Here is an 18,578-nt window from a genome sequence, read left to right on the forward strand (position 1 = left end):
ACAGGTGTGAGAAGGGATTGCATCATGATTTTGGTTTGTATTTCCCTGATGATGTGTGATGTTGAGTAATCCCATGTGCCTGTTGGCCATTTGTAGGTCTTCTTGGGAAGAATTTCTATTCTGTCATCGGCCCATTTCTTAAATGGATTATTTGGTTTTTGCGTGTTGAGTTTGATAAGTTCTTTGTAGATTTTGGATAAGAGCCCTTTATCTGATAGGTCATTTGCAAACATCTTTTCCCATTCCCTAGGTTGCCTTTTAGTTTTGTTGATGGTTTCCTTTGCTGTGCAGAAGCTTTTCAACTTGATGAAGTCCTGGTAGTTCATTTTTGCTTTTGTTTCCCTTGCCTTCATACATGTATTTTGCAAGAAGTTGCTGTGGCCAAGTTCAAAAAGGGTGGTGCCTGTGTTCTCCTCTAGGATTTTGATGGATCGTGAGAACATTTAGATCTTTCATCCATTTTGAGTTTATCTTTGTTTATGGTGAAAGAGAGTGGTCTAGTTTCATTCTTCTGCATGTGGATGTCCAATTTTCCCAGCACCATTTATTGAAGAGACTGTCCTTTTTCCACTGGATAGTCTTTCCTCCTTTGTCAAATATTAGTTGACCATAGAGTTGAGGGTCCACTTCTGGATTCTCTATTCTGTTCCATTGATCTACATGTCTGGTTTGTGCCAGTACCACACTGTCTTGATGACCACAGCTTTGTAGTACAGCCTGAAATCTGGCATTGTGATGCCCCCAGCTAAGGTTTTCTTTTTCAATATTCCCCTGGCTATTCGGGGTCTTTTCTGATTCCACACAAATCTTAAGATGATTTGTTCCCACTCTCTGAAGATAGTCCATGGTATTTTGATAGGGATTGCATTGAACGTGTAAATTGCCCTGGGGAACATGGACATTTTCACAATATTAATTCTTCCAATCTGTGATCAGGGAATATTTTTCCATCTCTTTGTGTCTTGCTCAATTTCTTTCAGAAGTGTTCTATAGTTTTTAGGGTATAGACCCTTTACCTCTTTGGTTAGGTTGATTCCTAGGTATCTCATGCTTTTGGGTGCAATTGTAAATGGGATTGACTCCTTAATTTCTCTTTCTTCAATCTCGTTGTTAGTGTACAGAAATGCCACTGACTTCTAGGCATTGATTTTGTATCCTGCCACCCTGCCAAACTGCTGTATGAGTTCTAGCAATCTTGGGGTGGAGTCTTTTGGGTTTTCTACGTAGAGTATCATGTCATCGGCGAAGAGGGAGAGTTTGACTTCTTCTTTGCCAATTTGAATGCCTTTTATTTCTTTTTGTTGCCTGATTGCTGAGGCTAGGACTTCCAGTACTATGTTGAATAGCAGTGGTGAGAGTGGACATCCCTGTCTTCTTTCTGATCTTAGGGGAAAGGCTCCCTGTGCTTCCCCATTGAGAATGATATTTGCTGTGGGCTTTTTCATAGATGGCTTTTAAGATGCTGAGGAATGTTCCCTCTATCCCTACACTCTGAAGAGTTTTGATCAGGAACAAATGCTGTATTTTGTCAAATGGTTTCTCTGCATCTATTGAAAGGATCATATGGTTCTTGTTTTTTGTCTGCTGATCTGATCAATCACATTGATTGCTTTACGAGAAGCAGCCTTGCATCCTGGGGATAAATCCCACTTGGTCATGGTGAATAATCCTCTTAAAGGACTGTTAGATCCTATTGGCTAATATCTTGTTGTGATTTTTTGCATCTGCGTTCATCAGGGATATTGGTCTATAAATTCTCCTTTTTGGTGGGGTCTTTGTCTGGTTTTGGAATTAAAGTGATGCTGGCCTCATAGAACGAATTTGGAAGTACTCCATCTCTTTCTATCTTTCTGAACAGCTTTCGTAGAATAGGTATGGTTTCTTCTTTTAAATGTTTGCTAGAATTCCCCAGGGAAGCCATTTGGCCCTGGACTTCTGTGTCTTGGGAGGTTTTTGATGACTGCTTCAATTTCCTCCCTGGTTATTGGCCTGTTCAGGTTTTCTATTTCTTTCTGTTCCAGTTGTGGTAGTTTGTGGTTTTCCAGAAATGTGTCCATTTCTTCTAGATTGTCTAATTTATTGGTGTATAGCTGCTCATAATGTTTTTAAAATCGTTTGTATTTCCTTGGTGTTGGTAGTGATCTCTCCTTTCTCATTCATGATTTTATTAATTTGAGTCTTTTCTGTCTTCTTTTTAATAAGGCTGGCTAATGGTTTATCTATCTTATTAATTGTTTCAAAGAACCAACTCCTGGTTTTGTTTATCTGTTCCACAGTTCTTCTGGTCTCTATTTCGTTGAGTTCTGCTCGAGTCTTTTTTAACTCTCTTCTGCTGGGTGTAGGATCTATTTGCTGTTTTTTCTCTAGCTCCTTTAGGTGGAAGGTTAGCTTTTGTATTTGAGTTCTTTCCAGTTTTTGGATGGATGCTTGTATTGCGATGTATTTATGCCTCAGGACTGCTTTTGCTGTATCCCAAAGAGTTTGAACGGTTGGTTGTATCTTCATTCTCATTATATTCCAAGAATCTTTTTAATTCTTCTCTAATTTCCTGGTTGACCCTTTCGTCTTTTTGCAGGATGGTCCTTAACCCCCATGTGTTTGAAATCCTTCCAAACTTCTTCTTGTGATTTAGTTCTAGTTTCAAAGCATTATGGTCTGAAAATACACAGGGGACGATCCCAATCTTTTGGTATCAGTTAAGACCTGATGTGTGACCCAGTTTGTGGTCTCTTCTGGAGAAAGTTCCATGTGCACTTGAGAAGAATGTGTATTCAGTTGCTTTTGGATATAAAGTTCTGTAAATATCTGTGAAATCCATCTGGTCCAGTGTATCATTTAAAGCTCTTGTTTCTTTGGAGATGTTGTGCTTAAAAGACCTGTGGATTGCAGAAAGCGCTACATTGAAGTCACCAAGTATAAGTGTATTATTATCTAAATATGTCTTAACTTTGGTTATTAATCGATTGATATACTTGGTGGCTCCCACATTTGGGGCATAAATATTCATGGTTATTAGGTCCTCTTGTTGGATAGATCCTTGAAGCATGATATACTGTCCCTCTTCACCTCTCACTACAGTCTTCGGGATAAGCTTTAGTTTATCTGATATTAGGATGGTTACCCCTGTTTTCTTTTGAGGACCATTTGAATGGTAAATGGTTCTCCAACCTTTTATTTTCAGGCTGTAGGTGTCCTTATGTCTAAAATGAGTCTCTTGTAGACAGCAAATAGATGGGTCTTGCTTTTTTATCCAGTCCAAAACCCTGTGCCTTTTGATGGGGTCATTAAGCCTATTCATGTTCAGAGTTACTATTGAAAGATAGGAATTTAGTGTCATCATGATACCTATTCAGTCCGTTATTGTGGATTGTTTCCTTGGAGAATTCACATGTCCTCATTTTGATACATTGCCCAGCTAAAGAAGTCAAAATAGCATGGCCCTGGTATAAAGGTAGATCTACACAGACCAGTGAAGTGTAACAGAACCAGAAATAAAGCTTCATGTATGTGGTCCTTCTAGTCATTTTTCTCAGTGCAGAGTGGCTGTATGAGCAGGCTGCATCAAGAATATCAACCACTACCTAAGCAAATTTCACCTTAGATGATTCTGCAGAGGTCAGAGACCAGAAATTGAAAACAAAGATCAGAACAAAATAATACAAAAGGACCACTAAAGTGAAAAATAAATTTTAAAACACGGTAGTAAAAAATAAAAGGCTAGGAATACTAAAGGATGAGAGAGAAAAAAAGTGAGGAAACAGAAAAAAGAAAAAAAAAGGAGAAGAAAAAGAAGGAGGGGGACTGGGAGATGGTGGTGGTGACGAAGTTGTAGTGGAAGGAGAATGTAGTCTACCTGAGGAGTTCTAGAGAGTGAACCTGTTGTTTCTGAGTATATTCAGTTCTGTATGTTAGGAGATGCTGAGTCCCAAATTTATATAAACCAGAAATACTTATAGAAAGCCCCAACATTAACCACCAAAGATAAATGAGATAAAAGAGCGGGGGGGGGGGGGGGGGAGAATGGGAATGAGGAATCTCACAGAATGAACCAGCATGATATACCACTTGGTTCTGGGTGATGTGGGTCATGTTTTAGAAGGTAGTAACTTCTGCCATTGTGGAACAAAATGAGGCAGAGAAAAGAAAAAACACAAAACAAAACAAAACAAAGCCAAAAACCGTATATTGTATATCTCCCAAAATTGAGTATTTTGAAGGGAATCTAGAAGTTGAAAATTTATCTAGGACCTGAATTGTAGAAGTATGAAAGTCAAAAAGGAAGAATCTTAACAGTGAAGAGGTGGTAAAATATTGTAGTTAATCAAGGTGGGAAAAGTGAAAAAAAATTGTAAATTTACAGTGTAATATAAAAACGAGTTGTACTGGGAAAAGGAAGAAAAAAAAAGGAGGGGTACCCTCCGGTTCTGTATACTGTGAATCCCTCGACTTCCCTTGGAGCTTTCCAGCGCTTCTCCGCCAAGAACTTGCTCTCCCCCTGTCCTTCCAGCTGGTCTTCTTCAGGAGGGGCCTGCTGTGCTGATTGATCCTCAGGTGCGTGCACCTGTGCACCTGGGGGGTGCCCCGCCCCCTGCCAGGTGCCGGGCTCAGTGGGAGCTATTGACCCCGTGAGGTCCCTGTCCCCTGGCGGCCCCGCTCCCTCCCAGGCACAGGGTGACACCAGGAGGAACACCCCCACTGGCAGCAGCCAGCTCGCCAGCCCTGGAGTCAGCTCCCCAGTAACTACCGCAGCTCCCAGTCCGGGGGGCCTGGGTGCTCCGGGGCGGGGCGCTGACCTGCACAGCTGGGGGCACCCCAAGCAGGAGCGTCCTCGCTGTCCCGGGCCCTCCCCGCCCGCCTGTCCCGGGGGAGCGCAGGATGGGGCCGTGTCCCCCGGCGCCCCGGGCTCCACCCGCCCCGCTGGCATCGCGCTCCCGGCCGCGGCCCCGAAGGCAGCAGGTGCAGCCCCCTCCGCGGAGCCCCCGACCCCGGCTCCCCCGAGGCCCCCAGGGCTGGAGGCCCCGCCCGCCGCGGTCCTGCGCGGGTCCCTGCGAGCACTTCCCCCGGGGAGGGTCCGGGGCGGATTCCTAGAGTCCCCGCTTCTGGGGAGGCCCTCGCCGCCCTCTTAGCCCGGCTCCTCGCTGGGCCCTCCCCCCGGGTTCGTTTTTATTTATTTATTTATTTATTTATTTATTTATTTATTTATTTATTTATTTATTTTCGGCCTTACTACCTTGTGAGAAGGGGAAACCCTTCTCTCTGCAGCTTTCCGGCTGTTCTCCCCCGCCCCTTTTTTAAAATAAATTTATTTTTTATTAGTGTTCAATTTGCCAACATACAGAATAACACCCAGTGCTCATCCCGTCAGGTGCCCCCCTCCGTGCCCATCACCCAGTCACCCCCAACCCCCGGCCAACTCCCCTTCCACCACCCCTAGTTCGTTTCCCAGAGTTAGGAGTCTCTCATGTTCTGTCTGTTCTCGAACCTTTAAATCTCAGGTTGACTTCGCAGGTATTCAAGATGGTTTGAAAGTTACCCGGGTCGGTTGGTGGGGCCGGGGCAGGTGAGGACCCTGCTCCTCCGCCAGCTTGCCCTCCCCCCTGGGTATGATTTTAGCTATAGGTTTTATAATATGGCCTTTAATATGTTTTAGGCACATTCCCTCTCTATTTTATCAAGAATTTTTTTTTATCATAAATGGATGTTGAATTTTGTCAAATGTTTTTTTAGATCTATTAAGATGATCATATGATTTTTATCCTTTATTTGTTAGTGTGGTATTTCACATTGATTAATTTGCAGATGTTGAAGCACCTTTATATTCTGGACTAATTCCCACTTAATCATGGTTATATAATCCTTTGAATGTAATATGGTTTACCAATATTTTGTTGAGGATTTTTGCATCAATGTTTATCAATGATAATGGCCTGTAATTAACTTTTTTACCACCACCAGATAGTGGTATCTGTGTGGTTTTGATGTCAGGGTAATTCTGGACTCATAAAGTGAATTTGGAAACATTTTCTCCTCTTCAATTTTTTGGAAGAGATTCAGAAGGCGAGGTTCCAATGTTTGGTAGACTTTACCAGTGAAAACTTCTGGTCCTAGACTTTTGTTTGTTAGAAGGTTTTTGATTACAGATTCAACCTCCTTACTAGTAATCTGTCTATTTGTATTTTCCATTTCTTCATGTATGCCTTGGAAAATTGTTTCTAGGAATCTCTCCATTTCTGCTAGATTGTCCAATATGTTGGTATATAATTCTTCATAGTTGTTATTTATAATCCTTTGTATTTCTGTGATGTTAGTTGTAACACACTTTCATTTCTGATTTTATTAGAACCCTCTCTCTTTTTTTCTTAATTTAGCTAAAATTTTGTTAAATTTCTTTATCTTTCAAAGAACTAGCTCTTAGTTTCATTGATCTGTTCTATTGTCTTTTTAATATTCTCATTTATTTCCATTCTGATATTTATTTCCTTCCTTCTACTAGCTTTCAGCTTTGTTTGTTCTTTTTTTCTAGATCCTTAGATGTAAAGTTAGATTGTTTTAGATTTTTCTTGTTTCATAGGTAAGCCTGTTTTGCTATGATATTCCTTCTTAGAATAGCTTTTGCTACATCCCAATAATTTTGGTGTGTCATATTTCTGTTTTCATTTGTCTCTAGGTATTTTTTTTCTCCTTTGATAATCTTGGTACTCATTGTTTTTGCAGTAGCATGTCATCTAATCTCCCCATTTTTGTTTTTTTTTCCAGTTTTATTCTTGTAATTGATTTCTAGTTTTATACTGTGGGTTGAGAAGATGCTTTATATAATTTCAGTCTTTGATTTATTGAGACTTGCTTTGTGGTCTAACGTGATCTATCCTGGATTTGTGCCATATGCACTTGAGAGGAATGTGTTTTCTGTTGTTTTGGGATGGAATGTTTGGTATATATCTAGTAAGTCCATCTGGTCTAATTTGTCATTTAAGGGTGTTTTCTTATTAATTTTGTTTGGATGATTTATCAATTGATGGATTAAGGTGCTAAAGTGAGTTTCTTCCCTTAAATCCATTAATACTTGTTTTATATATTTTGATGCTTTTATATTATTTTAGTGCATATGAATTTATAAATTTTCTGTCTCTGTGTTTGGAACGACCCCTTTATCATTACATAATTCCCTTCTATGTCTATTATTATAGTCTTTGTTTTCGTGTTTATGTTGTCTGCTATGATTTTAGCCATACCAGTTTTCTTTTTGTTTCCATTTGCATGGGATATGTTTTTCCATCCCTTCATTCTCCATCTGTGTATGTCCTTACCTCTGAAGTGAGTCTCTTGTAAACAGCATATAGATGTGTCTTGTTGTTTTAAACTTTAAGCCACTCTGTGTCTTTTGATTGGAGAACATAGTCCATTTACATTTAAAGCAAGATTAGGTATGTACTTATTGCCATTTTGTTAATTGTTTTCTGGCTATTTTTATAGTTCTCTGATTTTTTTCCTCTCTCTTTTCCCTTTTGGTTTGATGACTTTCTTCAGTGTTATGTTTAAATTCTTTTCTCATTTTCTTTTGTATATATAGTGCAAATTTGTGCATTACATTGTGGTTACTGTGAGGTTTGCATATAAATTTTTGTGCATATAATAGTCTGAATTGATATCAACCTGATTTTGAACATATTCCAAACCTTTACATTTTCTCCCCTGACTTAGGTTTTGTATTTTTGATGTCACAGTTTATATCCCTTCTATTTCATACATCCTTTAGCTAATTATTGGAGTTTTAGTTAATTTGCTATTTTTGTCTTTTAACCTTCATACTTGCTTTACAAGTGATTAGTCTACTACTTTATATTTACCCTTTCCAGGGAAATTTTTACTTCCTTATGTTTTCTTGTTGTTAATTAGTGTCATTTCTTTTTAGTTTGGAAATATCCCTTTAACATTTCTTATAGGGCCAATTTTGTGGTGATGAAATCCATTAGCCCTTGCTTGTTTGGCACACTCTTTATCTTTTTTTCAGTTGTGAATGATAACCTAGCTGGATAGAGAATTCTTGGATGGAAGTATTTTTCTTTCAGCACTTTGAAAATGTCATGACACTCTCCTGGTATTCAAAGTTTCTACTGAAAAATCCGCTGACAGCCTTATGAGGTTTCCCTAGTATGGAATAAGTTGTTTTTCTCTTGCTGCTTTTAAGAATTTCTCTTTAACTTTTATTATTTTAATTATGTGTCATGGTTTGCATCTATTTGGGTTCATCTTATTTGGAATTCTCTGGGGTTCCTGGACCTGTATGTCTATTTTCTGCTCCAGATTAGGTAAGTTTTCACCCATTACCTCTTCACCTAAGTTTTCTGGCCTTTTCTCTATTTCTTCTCTTCCTAGGATCCGTATAATGTGAATTTTATTCTGGTTGATGTTGTCTCAAAGGTCCCTTTTTTTTTTTTTTTCCTTGCTCTGTCTGGAAGAGTTTTTTTTTTTTTTTTTTTTTATTGGTGTTCAATTTACTAACATACAGAATAACACCCAGTGCCCGTCACCCATTCACTCCCACCCCCCGCCCTCCTCCCCTTCTACCACCCCTAGTTCGTTTCCCAGAGTTAGCAGTTTTTACGTTCTGTCTCCCTTTCTGATATTTCCCACACATTTCTTCTCCCTTCCCTTATATTCCCTTTGACTATTATTTATATTCCCCAAATGAATGAGAACATATAATGTTTGTCCTTCTCCGACTGACTTACTTCACTCAGCATAATACCCTCCAGTTCCATCCACGTTGAAGCAAATGGTGGATATTTGTCATTTCTAATAGCTGAGTAATATTCCATTGTATACATAAACCACATCTTCTTTATCCATTCATCTTTCGTTGGACACCGAGGCTCCTTCCACAGTTTGGCTATCGTGGCCATTGCTGCTAGAAACATCGGGGTGCAGGTGTCTTGGCGTTTCATTGCATTTGTATCTTTGGGGTAAATCCCCAATAGTGCAATTGCTGGGTCGTAGGGCAGGTATATTTTTAACTGTTTGAGGAACCTCCACACAGTTTTCCAGAGTGGCTGCACCAGTTCACATTCCCACCAACAGTGTAAGAGGGTTCCCTTTTCTCCACATCCTCTCCAACATTCGTTGTTTCCTGCCTTGTTAATGTTCCCCATTCTCACTGGTGTGAGGTGGTATCTCATTGTAGTTTTGATTTGTATTTCCCTGATGGCAAGTGATGCAGAGCATTTTCTCATATGCATGTTGGCCATGTCTATGTCTTCCTCTGTGAGATTTCTGTTCATGTCTTTTGCCCATTTCATGATTGGATTGTTTGTTTCTTTGGTGTTGAGTTTAATAAGTTCTTTATAGATCTTGGAAACTAGCCCTTTATCTGATATGTCATTTGCAAATATCTTCTCCCATTCTGTAGGTTGTCTTTGAGTTTTGTTGACTGTATCCTTTGCTGTGCAAAAGCTTCTTATCTTGATGAAGTCCCAATAGTTCATTTTTGCTTTTGTTTCTTTTGCCTTCGTGGATGTATCTTGCAAGAAGTTACTATGGCCGAGTTCAAAAAGGGTGTTGCCTGTGTTCTTCTCTAGGATTTTGATGGAATCTTGGAAGAGTTCTATTGCTTTATCTTCCAGCTCACTGATCCAGTCTTTGGCTCCATCCAGTCTGCCTTTGAAACCCCCTAGTGTATTTTTACAGTTAAGTTGTATTTCTCAACTCTGTAACTTCTGTTTTCAACTTTAATTTTCTTTCTCTTTGTTGAGAATCTCAAGTATTCATCTAGTCTTCTCCCAAGTTTAGTGAGCATCTTTACGACTTCATCACTTTGAACACTTTTTCAAACAGAATGCTTATCTCCATGTCATTAATGTCTTTTTTCTGATATTTTGTCTTGTTCTATTCTTTGGAATATATTCCTTTGTCTCCCCACTTTGTCTGACTCTCTGTGTTTATTTCTATTTATTAAGCAAGGAACAACCTCTCCTAGTCTTTAAGGAGTGGTTTTGTATAGGAGATGTCATATGGAGCCCAGAAGTAGAGTCACCTCTGACCACCAGAGGTAGGAGCTCAAGGGGCATACCCTATGTGAGCTGCGTTCTTGTCTAACATGACAGGGCCATATCTGTAGCATGGAGGTTGACAGGGCTAGTCCCTGAACTAGCTGTGTCACATAGTTATACTGTGGTGGTAGCTGAGTTCTCACCTGAGCATGCTGACTACCTCTAGCATGTAGAGGGATAGTTCCAAAATGGTGCTGGGGCTGACATTAGCAAGATTTGACAAGGTCATAGAAATGGCACCCACCAGTGTCTTCATCTGTGGAAAAAAGTCCCAACAGTTTCCTATATATCCAGCAGCCATTTTGAAGTTAGTAAATGGATTTCCTTTACATCTTGTCTGGGTACTTTTCAAATTGGTGTTTTTTTTGCTGGGTCTCAGGCAGAATGAGTCTGCATGCAAGACCTATAAAAGTGGGTTCTTTGTTCCCTACAGTTCTGTAATGTTCCTGTACATAATCTTCATTAGTTCTCAAAGCCAAGTATTTAAGGGGCTTCTCTTTCTCATGCAGGATCTAACTAACTGTTAGAGTGCCTGATGTGACACAGATCCCTTACTCCTCAAGGAAATGTTTCATATTTATGTTATCCCTCCTGTTTGTAAATTGCTGTGTCTGGGATGGGTTTCACTTTGTTTTGTTTTTTGGTGAGATGGTCTTTCTATCTCTCCTACATGTCTCAGTGCTGTCCTTTCTGACCTTTTTGTGGAGGCTCTTTCATCCAATATTTTTGCTTCTTTATGAAGAAAGTATTTCTTTTTTTTTAATTTAAATTTTTATTTATTTATGATAGTCACAGAGAGAGAGAGAGAGAGAGAGAGGCAGAGACACAGGCAGAGGGAGAAGCAGGCTCCATGCACCGGGAGCCCAACGTGGGATTCAATCCCGGGACTCCAGGATCATGCCCTGGGCCAAAGGCAGGCGCCAAACCGCTGCGCCACCCAGGGTTCCCAAGAAAGTATTTCTTAAAGTAGTTGTATAATTGTTGTGTCCATAAGAAGGAGTGAGTTCAGCATCTTCCTATGCTGTTATCTTAAATCCAACTTCTTCATAGTGGAGTTACAATCAATTAAATGATTACTGTTCCAATATTTGTCTCTTTCATAATTATTTATATCATTTCTCTTGTTGGACATTTGGATTTTAAAGTTTTTGCTATTGTAAATAAAATTGCAGAGAGCATTCTCTTATGAAAATCTTTTACCTCATTTATTATTGTTACCTTAAGGTAAATTTCTAGAAATGGAAGTACTGCAACAAAAACAGTATATGCTAATATTCTAGAGATACAGGACTAACTTGTTTTTCTAAGGTTGATTTAAGTTTATACTCTTCCCCACAGTTTATTGGAATGCACATCTCACTGAAGTCATGATGATAGCAGGTCTGATAATGTTTTAGAATATTTTTAATTTGATAGAAATATGTATATTTTTATTATTGAATGTTTTGTCCCCCTAAAACTTATATGTTGAAATCTAATCCTCATGTGATAGTATTTGGAGGTAGGATCTTTGGGGAGTTATTAGGTCATGAGGGCTTTATCGGATTAGTGCCCTCATGAAAGGAAGCCAGAGAGCTAGTTTGTTCTCTTTCCCCTATGTAAAGATGGGAAGTTGGCCACAATCCTGATGAAGGTTCTCACCAAGACCTACACATGCTGGCACCCTAATCTCAGATTTTCAGCGTCCTGAACTGTGAGAAATGTATTTCTGTTGATGATAAGACACCCAGTCTAAGATAGATTGTTATAGCATTCTGAACTAAGATATATATGATTACTTTCAATTTGCAGTTCTTTTTTTTAAGATTTTGTTTATTTAGCATGAAATTTAGAGATTCCGTGCTGAGCACAGAATCCCATGCAGGCTCAATCTCATGACTCTGAGATCATAACCTGAGCTGAAATAAAGAGTTTGTTGCTTAACTGACTGAGCCATCCTGGCACCCTTCAATTTGCATTTCTTACATTACTAAGTAGATTTAATTTTAAAATACTTTTGATGACTTTTCTTTCTTCTTTCTAGAAATTTTTGCTTATGTCTGCCCATTTTTCTTTTGTGGCATTCATCAGTTTTATTACTTGTCTATATACCTTATATAGGTCATGTAAATTACAAGTTTTCTCTCAATATCCACTGAACCCTATTCTCCAATAATAGACTTTTGGACCCACTGCAACTAAAACATATCTCTTAGCCTCTATGTAGCTAGATATGTCCATGAAACTAAATTATAACCGATGAGATCTGGATGAAATTGTGCTATGAAGCTTCAGGCTATGCTTTAAAGGAGAGTAACATGGCCTTTTCTTCCTTTCCCAGAGTGGAAACTCTTATTCATATGACTTTTATTTTCAGTTGATTCTCTTGCTTTTTAGTTAAAAAAAATACATTTATAGATAAGAACAATATTCACTTTTGCTTCTGAAATTAATGGAATTTAAAACAATGGTTTCTGGATTGCCTTAGTGAGCATAGTGGCAACTCAAGGCCTGCATTGAGAAAAAAATAATAATGTTTTTATTTGTTAATGTTAAATCACTAATTGGATTTTCAAATAAAGTGGTTGATATGAAAGAACAAAAAAAATTGTCTATCTATCTTCTTCACTAATCTAGAAAATCCAGGCAGTGTTAAATAGAGATTTTAATAATAGAATAATAGAAAAATTGTCCCTGAAAATATGCCTCTTCAGTATGGCTTTGCTCATGATTTCTTAAGAAAACATTTTGTGTCATGTCATGGTTGTGTCTTTGTATTGTATTTCAATTTTGGTGTACATCACTTAATAATTAGGAATATTTGTTGAATTATAATAAATGTCTCCAGCATCTATTAAGATGATTCTATGCCTTTTTTTAAGGAATTGGTATATCAATACATTAATAATATTTGTATTGTTGAATGATCTTTACAATACTAGAATTTATCTGGGAATTATTATTCCAATGTATTGGAGGATTAGATTTGGTGATATTTTACTAACCTTTTTGTATATGCTCTCTTAAGAGAAATCGACAAGTAATTTTTCCATTTTGTGCCCATGTTTTTGGGTTTTTATTTTTAGAATATTTTTTATGCAAAAATTGATTTTTTTATATTTCTAAGATCTGGGAAGAATATTTGTACCTAAAACTATCTATACCTGGTGCATTTCCTGGAATTAATATTTTTTTTGTCTATATAATTCTGTTTCACACTTACTGGTTTATTGTTGAACCATTTTGCTTATAAAATTCAGTTATATATACTTCTTAATTTTTTAGAGTTTCATAAAATATTACTTTAAACCTTATACCATCTCTGTATTCAGTTTATCACTTTTCTTACTCATTTTTTTTTCCTCTTGCTTTACTTGATGAAAGATTCTCTGTCTGATATACTTTGTTGCAACTACCCAGGAAAGCAGGAAGCCCTAAATAACACCATGGTTATTTTTAATTTGCTGATTATAAATTCCTTTTCCAATTTTCTGAAACAGAAGGTCCTGGACTCTTCTGTTAGGATTTCCTATTATGTGGGATTGAGTAGGAGTTCCTGCTTGTAGCTGTCTTGGACTTATTGCCTCTTTCATTCTGATCCCATATGTGCTTTCTGAAGGAATAATTTTTCAAAATTTGTAAGAGTGCATGAGAACCCTGCTAATTTTCAGTGCTGAACAAGGCTTTACTTATTTTTATATTTACTTGTTGCTTTTATTAAACATCTATGGTGGTGGTGGTGGTGGTGGTGAGTTAGTATTGTAGCAGGGGTTTGGTGAAGAGTATCAAATGCTTTTCTTACCTAGCCTTTTTATCAGGATTGCCACAGTTAATTTTTCAAAACAACTGAAATCAATTTTGGAGTACAGAGTCAAGCTCAATTTTTTTTTTTAACGATTTACTTAAGCATGCAGAGAGAGGGACAGGGGGAGAGGGAAGGAGAGTCTTAAGCAGATTCCATGGAGAGTGCAGAGCCCCACAGAGCTCAATCTTATGATCCTGAGATCACAACCCAAGGTGAAACCAAGAGTCAAATGCCTAACTGACTGTGCCTCCCAGGTGCCCTAAACTCAATTTTTTCCTAACTATCCAATTTTTCCAGTACAATTTCCTCCGTAATCTTATCCATTTTGGATTGGGTGGTGATGCTTCTTCCCTCATGTACTAATTTAGGTTCCATTCAGAATTTTCTTCTATTTGCATTATTTTTGGACAAGGTATGTGATAGTTTTATAATATGAATTACATTCAACCTAATTTTAAAAGACAGACTCATCTGCATTTTTATAATACATTTTATTCTGTCCTGTTCTAAACACGGTTCTCTCCATTAGATTTTAAGTCCTTGGAGGGTTCATTTAATCTAGACTCCCCTATGCTAGCACAGCGTCTTTCAAATCATAAGCACATCATGGTCAGTTTAGGTGTCATTTTGGCTAGAATATAGTACTCAACTATTCCAGCAAACACTTGTTGCTGTGAAGGTATTTTATAGATGTGGTTAACATCTACCAGAAGCTGACTTTTAGAAAAGGAGATTATCCTCGACAAGCTGGGTTCACTTCATCCAATCAATTGAAAGGCCTTAAGAGCAAAACTGATGTTTCCCTGAGGAAGAAGAAATTCCAGTGGTGTGGACTGCAGTGTTAGTTCCTGCCAGAGTGTCCAGTCAGCCCTACGGATTCTGACTTGCCAGTCCCATGATTGAATAAGCCAATTCCTTGATTTCTTCCTTTCTCCATCCCTCTCTCCCTCTTTCCCTTTCTTCTTTCTTTCCTCCTGTCCTCCCCACCTCCCTCTCATTATCTCCCACTTTTTTTCTTTATTTCTTTCTCTCTGGAGGTTCGCTAACTGAAACAGGCCTATAAATGTTTCTTCAGTGACAAAGAGTATTTTATCTCTAAATCTTTTAAACTTCACTGATGTAATCTACTGCATAAAAACCCAGATACTATTCTCTCATCTTACAAATTGTGAAAATTTATAGTACTGGCCTTAGGATTTAAGCAGGGGAAAAAAGGTATTTTTCCCACTCACTATGACACTAAGTTAACATATGCCAACACCTTCTGTCTATACCAGCCAACACCATGATGAAAAGTATATTATGACCTTCCAAGGTGAGATGACAATCATTCATAAGTAAATGAAAGTAAAGAGTCTATTTTATTTAACTTCTATTGAAATGTATTTATTGTGCCACTAGCACAAATTCCTTATTATGGTAGTGGATTGCTGAATAAGAGAATGAGAATATTCACTTTAGAATAAATTTCTCTCCACCAGTGTCTTCTCTCAATAGCCTGGAAACTCATAGAAAAGTGTTGTTTACATCTTTTATGATAAGAAGATAAAGCATGTGTTTTACTGATTCACAGGAATAGATTCCCAAAAATGACTTTCATTATTTTCTAGGGGATACAATTTTATGTGAGAAACAATTCTGCGAATTGAGATACCATTTGCTTCTCTTTTTAGATTAAACACCAGACTCCTGTGGATATGCTGTGTTTTCTCTTCCAGTATAGATTCACATTAACGCATATCCATTCTGAAACTCATTGGTATGGCCTCTTGTAACTAAAAAACGATTCCAGCAATGCTGAAAACCCAAATGACTGCTCTGTAAATGTAGGCACATTATCAGAAATTGTTACCACTAGTGCTACACAAATGGGTATACAGAGCATTAAACTTGTTCTTGCTCTCTTTTCCTGCAGTTGTAATGACATTCTGAAATACTGCTTAAGGGATGATTATTGGAGGATAAAATCAATATCTCTACACTTTTACCAATCTTCAAAAGAAATCAACTAATGAATAGTAACAGAGTTATCTTTACTCTGAATTTTTCTTCAAGCTTGACAATAAACTATTCTTGCTTCAGAAAAAAGGCATTAGCATCAGCCCAGTTACTGAGTACAGAAGGACACATTTCTTTTACTACATTTATGTGTTTTATTGTTTGTTTTTGTAATGAATCTGTTTTACCTTATGCTCACATTTCTTTTGTGTGTGTGTGTAAAACTTTCTGTATGCTGAATGTCCTGTTAATTGGATATTGAATATAAAAATTGTGCATTACTCCTTAATTTGAAGAGAGGGTTCTTCCCTCTGCAGGTTATTTTCTGAACTATAAATCTGTTCGCTCTATAATTCCTATATAGGTTAATTAGAGCTGATAAAGATAAAAGAACTTAAGGATATATGTGTATGTATGGTGTGTGTGTGCGTGTGTGTGTGTTATGTGTTTGGTGGGAAATTTGTGAAACACACAAAGCATTAACTATATTGAAAGTGTTATTTGTGGCTATTTTATTGATCATATGCTTCACAATTTTTATGTCATTTTGAAAATGCTGCAAGGATAAAAGTGTTCTTTTATTTTAGATAGGAATACAAAATGAGATAATTTCTGAAAGATAAATAGGCAGCCCAAAGTACCGAGTTTACATTTGGCCTAAAATGCTCACACTCCAGAAAAATGTTTATGTGTGTATACACATATACCATACTATTTCGTCCAGATTAGAAAATTTATTCATTTGTTAATTTTGGTAACCCTTCTTGTTTTTATTTCCCATGAGCTTCACTTCTAGATTTGTCCACAAACCTTTTTCTTGAATTATACTATAATTCCAGAATTTCTTCTTTAGTAAATCCAATAATCAACATTCAGGTCTCATTGTCTTGCATTTTCAGTAGCATTTGGCACCATTAATTATTCTTCCATCTTTAATTATTTGGCTTCCAGAAGAACTCCTGCTCCTAATTTTTCCCTCTTCACTGATTACTTCCTGTATTATTTTCCCTTTGCTACATAACAAATTATCAGAAAATTAGTGGTTTAAAATAACATCTATTTATTATCTCATGGTTTCTATAGGTCAGAAATGTAGCTCATAGTCTCATAAGGCTAAAACTAAAGTGTTGGTGAGGATGCACTATCATCTGGAGGTTTGTCTGGGGAAGAACCCACTTCTTTACTCTTTTATGTCAAACCGCTCATTTTAGGTAGTTATGTATGATTGAGGTCCCTATTCTCTTCTGGCTGTCCAGTTGGGGTTATTGCCATTCCTAGGGTTGTTCTCTGGTCCTTGGTATGTAGCCCTCTCACAAACCTGTCTCAAAACATGGCTGTGGGATTTCTGAGATTCACAGGGGACTTTCTTACACTTTGAGTACCATTCTTAATAGCTCCCCATATTAAAGTGTTTGCTTGGTGAGGTTGGGCCTACACAGGGTTATCTTCCTTTGATTAACTTTTAGTCTACTGATCAGAGACCGTGATTATTTTTTAAAAGATTTTATTTATTTATTCATGAGAGAGAGAGAGAGAGGAACAGACATAGGCAGAGGGAGAAGCAGGCTTCCATGCAGGGAGCCCGACATGGGACTCGATCCTGGGTCTCCAGGATCACACCCTAGGCTGAAAGCAGCGCTAAACTGCTGAGCGGCCCGGGCTGCCCAGAGACTGTAATTATATCTGCAAGCTTCCTTTACCTTTGCCATTCAGTGTAACCCAATAATGGGAGTGAAACTGTATCGCAGTCAAGGGGAATGGATTATGCAAGCCTGGTGCACCACAGAGTAGAAATCTTGGAGCCTTTCTTAGAAATCCATCTATCATGTTCCTTCTAAGTCAGGCTTTCTGACCCTTTCTTATCTCTCCAAATCCTTGGTGCTTCAGGGTTCAGCCTTTGGTATTATCTCTTTAACTTTGCTCACATCCTAGATAATTATATCATTCTGATCTGTTTAATGCTGATGAATCCAAATTTATACCCCAGCCCTCATTTCTTCTGTTAAGTCAAATTCATGTATCCAACTATATATTGGACTTGGATGTGTAATAGACATATCAGTATATTAACAAATCCCAAACTGGCCTTTTTTCTCCTTTTCAAAACTGCTTGTTTTATGGCTTTCTCTATAACTCTTCATTTTCAACAAATCCCATCAAATTACATTACTAGCCCTCTTTCCATCTTTATAAAAGCAGGATGCTTTACCTCTCCTCCTTCTCAGATCCCTCTTCTACATCTGCTTTATAGACTTTCAACCCAAGATTAATCATTTTATCTCTTTGTACTACCTTCTACCTAGAAGACTGAATAGTGAGAAAAAGCATATTTAGGTATGCACTTCTGTGCCATTTTGTGCTATTACAACTAAATCATCTCCAACTTCACAGGGGGGCTTCAATGCTTTTGAGGAATGAGTTTACTTATAGATTCTAAGTCCTCTCTTTCTGATATAAATTCCTTTATACCCCTGTCATTCTTTTAAAATTCTGTGTACCAATGAAAGTCCCCTACAAACAGGAGATGCCTTTGCCTCTTACCTAATATCGCATGCCCCCTACATGTTTGTATATATTCATGAATATTCATTCAACTCTTTTCTCAGGGCTCAGATAAGTAATCTTTCAATTATCCAGTATTTCCTCTATATTTTCAATGTTTTCTTTGCCAGTGGCTCTTTCCCTTCACTGATAAACATGCACAAATCTATTGCATCTAAAAACAAGCAAAAAAAAAAAAAAAAAAAAAC

The sequence above is a fragment of the Canis aureus genome, chromosome 15 (assembly GCF_053574225.1).
Source record: "Canis aureus isolate CA01 chromosome 15, VMU_Caureus_v.1.0, whole genome shotgun sequence".
In the NCBI taxonomy this organism is placed as follows: domain Eukaryota; kingdom Metazoa; phylum Chordata; class Mammalia; order Carnivora; family Canidae; genus Canis; species Canis aureus.